We start from the raw sequence: 4,841 nt of genomic DNA, 5'->3' as shown, positions 1-4,841 counted from the left end.
CTATGCTTTATTAAATTTTATTTATGTTGTTTTATCCTATGCTTTATTAAATTGTATTTATGTAGTTTTATCCTATGCTTTCTTAAATTGTATTTATGTTGTTTTAACCTATGCTTTATTAAATTATATTCATGTTGTTTTATCTTATGCTTTACTAAATTATATTCATGTTGTTTTATCTTATGCTTTATTAAATTGTATTTATGTTGTTTTAACATATGCTTTATTAAATTGTATTTATGTTGTTTTGTCCTATGCTTTATTAAATTGTATTTATGTTTTTTATCCTATGTTTCATTAAATTGTATTTATGTTGTTTTATCTTATGCTTTATTAAATTGTATTTATGTTGTTTTAACATATGCTTTATTAAATTGTATTTATGTTGTTTTGTCCTATGCTTTATTAAATTGTATTTATGTTGTTTATCCTATGTTTCATTAAATTGTATTTATGTTGTTTTATCCTATGATTTATTAAATTGTATTTATGTTGTTTTGTCCTATGCTTTATTAAATTGTATTTATGTTGTTTTATCCTATGCTTTATTAAATTGTATTTCTGTGGTTTTATACTGTGCTTTATTAAATTGTATTCATGTTGTTTTAAACTATGCTTTATTAAATTTTATTTATGTTGTTTTGTCCTATGCTTTATTAAATTGTATTTATGTTGTTTTAACCTATGCTTTATTAAATTTTATTTATGTTGTTTTATCCTATGCTTTATTAAATTGTATTTATGTTGTTTTATCCTATGCTTTATTAAATTATATTTATGTTGTTTTATCCTATGCTTTATTAAATTGTATTTATGTTGTTTTATCCTATGCTTTATTAAATTGTATTTATGTTGTTTTATCCTATGCTTTATTAAATTTTATTTATGTTGTTTTATCCTATGCTTTATTAAATTGTATTTATGTTGTTTTATCCTATGCTTTATTAAATTGTATTTATGTTGTTTTAACCTATGCTTTATTAAATTGTATTTATGTTGTTTTATCCTATACTTTATTAAATTGTATGTATTTTGTTTTATCCTATGCTTTATTAAATTTTATTTATGTTGTTTTAACCTATGCTTTATTAAATTGTTTTTATGTTGTTTTATCCTATGCTTTATTAACTTTTATTTATGTTGTTTTAACCTATGCTTTATTAAATTGTATTTATGTTGTTTTGTCCTATGCTTTATTAAATTGTATTTATGTTGTTTTATCCTATGCTTTATTAAATTGTATTTATGTTATTTTGACCTATGCTTTACTAAATTGTATTTATGTTGTTGTATCCTATGCTTTATTAAATTGTATTTATGTTGTTTTATCCTGTGCTTTATTAAATTGTATTTATGTGGTTTTATCCTATGCTTTTTTAAATTGTATTTATGTTGCTTTAACATATGCTTTATTAAATTGTATTTATGTTGTTTTGTCCTATGCTTTATTAAATTGTATTTATGTTGTTTTATCCTATGCTTTATTAAATTGTATTTATGTTGTTTTAACCTATGCTTTATTAAATTGTATTTATGTTGTTTTATCCTATGCTTTATTAAATTGAATTTATGTTGTTTTATCCTATGCTTTATTATATTGTATTTAATTTGTTTTATCCTATGCTTTATTAAATTGTATTTATGTAGTTTTAGCCTATGCTTTATTAAATTGTATTTATGTTATTTTGACCTATGCTTTACTAAATTGTATTTATGTTGTTGTATCCTATGCTTTATTAAATTGTATTTATGTTGTTTTATCCTATGCTCTATTAAATTGTATTTATGTTGTTTTATCCTATGCTTTATTAAATTGTATTTATGTTGTTTTATCCTATGCTTTATTAAATTGTATTTATGTTGTTTTATCCTATGGTTTATTAAATTGTATTTATGTTGTTCTATCCTATGCTTTATTAAATTGTATTTATGTTGTTTTAACCTATGCTTTATTAAATTGTATTTATGTTGCTTTAACATATGCTTTATTAAATTGTATTTATGTTGTTTTTTTCCTATGCTTTTTTAAATTGTATTTATGTTGCTTTAACATATGCTTTATTAAATTGTATTTATGTTGTTTTGTCCTATGCTTTATTAAATTGTATTTATATTGTTTTATCCTATGCTTTATTAAATTGTATTTCTGTGGTTTTATACTGTGCTTTATTAAATTGTATTCATGTTGTTTTAACCTATGCTTTATTAAATTGTATTTATGTTGTTTTATACTATGCTTTATTAAATTGTATTCATGTTGTTTTATCCTATGCTTTATTAAATTGTATTTCTGTGGTTTTATACTGTGCTTTATTAAATTGTATTCATGTTGTTTTAAACTATGCTTTATTAAATTTTATTTATGTTGTTTTGTCCTATGCTTTATTAAATTGTATTTATGTTGTTTTAACCTATGCTTTATTAAATTTTATTTATGTTGTTTTATCCTATGCTTTATTAAATTGTATTTATGTTGTTTTATCCTATGCTTTATTAAATTGTATTTATGTTGTTTTATCCTATGCTTTATTAAATTGTATTTATGTTGTTTTATCCTATGCTTTATTAAATTGTATTTATGTTGTTTTATCCTATGCTTTATTAAATTGTATTTATGTTGTTTTATCCTATGCTTTATTAAATTGTATTTATGTTGTTTAATCCTATGCTTTATTAAATTGTATTTATGTTGTTTTATCCTATGCTTTATTAAATTGTATTTATGTTGTTTTATCCTATGCTTTATTAAATTGTATTTATGTTGTTTTATCCTATGCTTTATAAATTGTATTTATGTTGTTTTATCCTATGCTCTATTAAATTGTATTTATGTTGTTTTATCCTATGCTTTATTAAATTGTATTTATGTTGTTTTATCCTATGCTTTATTAAATTGTATTTATGTTGTTTTATCCTATGCTTTATTAAATTGTATTTATGTTGTTTTATCCTATGCTTTATTAAATTGTATTTATGTTGTTTTAACCTATGCTTTATTAAATTGTATTTATGTTGCTTTAACATATGCTTTATTAAATTGTATTTATGTTGTTTTGTCCTATGCTTTATTAAATTGTATTATGTTGTTTTATCTTATGCTTTACTAAATTATATTCATGTTGTTTTATCTTATGCTTTATTAAATTGTATTTATGTTGTTTTAACATATGCTTTATTAAATTGTATTTATGTTGTTTTGTCCTATGCTTTATTAAATTGTATTTATGTTGTTTATCCTATGTTTCATTAAATTGTATTTATGTTGTTTTATCCTATGCTTTATTAAATTGTATTTATGTTGTTTTGTCCTATGCTTTATTAAATTGTATTTATGTTGTTTTATCCTATGCTTTATTAAATTGTATTTCTGTGGTTTTATCCTATGCCTTATTAAATTGTATTTATGTTGTTTTAAACTAGGCTTTATTAAATTGAATTTATGTTGTTTTGTCCTATGCTTTATTAAATTGTATTTATGTTGTTTTAACCTATGCTTTATTAAATTGTATTTATGTTGTTTTATCCTATGATTTATTAACTTGTATTTATGTTGTTTTAGCCTATGCTTTATTAAATTGTATTTATTTTGTTTTGTCCTATGCTTTATTAAATTGTATTTATGTTGTTTTAACCTATGCTTTATTAAATTGTATTTATGTTGTTTTATCCTATGCTTTATTAAATTGTATTCATGTTGTTTTATCCTATGCTTTATTAAATTGTATTTATGTTGTTTTATCCTATGCTTTATTAACTTGTATTTATGTTGTTTTAACCTATGCTTTATTGAATTGTATTTATGTTGTTTTAACCTATGCTTTATTCAATTATATTTAAGTAGTTTTATCCTATGCTTTCTTAAATTGTATTTATGTTGTTTTAACCTATGCTTTATTAAATTATATTCATGTTGTTTTATCTTATGCTTTACTAAATTATATTCATGTTGTTTTATCTTATGCTTTATTAAATTGTATTTATGTTGTTTTAACATATGCTTTATTAAATTGTATTTATGTTGTTTTGTCCTATGCTTTATTAAATTGTATTTATGTTGTTTATCCTATGTTTCATTAAATTGTATTTATGTTGTTTTATCCTATGATTTATTAAATTGTATGTATGTTGTTTTGTCCTATGCTTTATTAAATTGTATTTATGTTGTTTTATCCTATGCTTTATTAAATTCTATTTCTGTGGTTTTATACTGTGCTTTATTAAATTGTATTCATGTTGTTTTAAACTATGCTTTATTAAATTTTATTTATGTTGTTTTGTCCTATGCTTTATTAAATTGTATTTATGTGGTTTTATCCTATGCTTTTTTAAATTGTATTTATGTTGCTTTAACATATGCTTTATTAAATTGTATTTATGTTGTTTTGTCCTATGCTTTATTAAATTGTATTTATATTGTTTTATCCTATGCTTTATTAAATTGTATTTATGTTGTTTTAACCTATGCTTTATTAAATTGTATTTATGTTGTTTTATCCTATGCTTTATTAAATTGAATTTATGTTGTTTTATCCTTTGCTTTATTATATTGTATTTAATTTGTTTTATCCTATGCTTTATTAAATTGTATTTATGTAGTTTTAGCCTATGCTTTATTAAATTGTATTTATGTTGTTTTAACCTATGCTTTATTAAATTGTATTTATGTTGTTTTATCCTATGCTTTATTAAATTGTATTCATGTTGTTTTATCCTACGCTTTATTAAATTGTATTTATGTTGTTTTATCCTATGCTTTATTAACTTTTATTTATGTTGTTTTAACCTATGCTTTATTAAATTGTATTTATGTTGTTTTGTCCTATGCTTTATTAAATTGTATT

Source organism: Phyllobates terribilis, unplaced genomic scaffold, assembly GCF_046119375.1.
Source record: "Phyllobates terribilis strain yellow unplaced genomic scaffold, ASM4611937v1 Scaffold_20__1_contigs__length_20440879, whole genome shotgun sequence".
Taxonomy (NCBI): Eukaryota; Metazoa; Chordata; class Amphibia; order Anura; family Dendrobatidae; genus Phyllobates; species Phyllobates terribilis.
Note: the sequence above shows the minus strand (reverse complement) of the source record.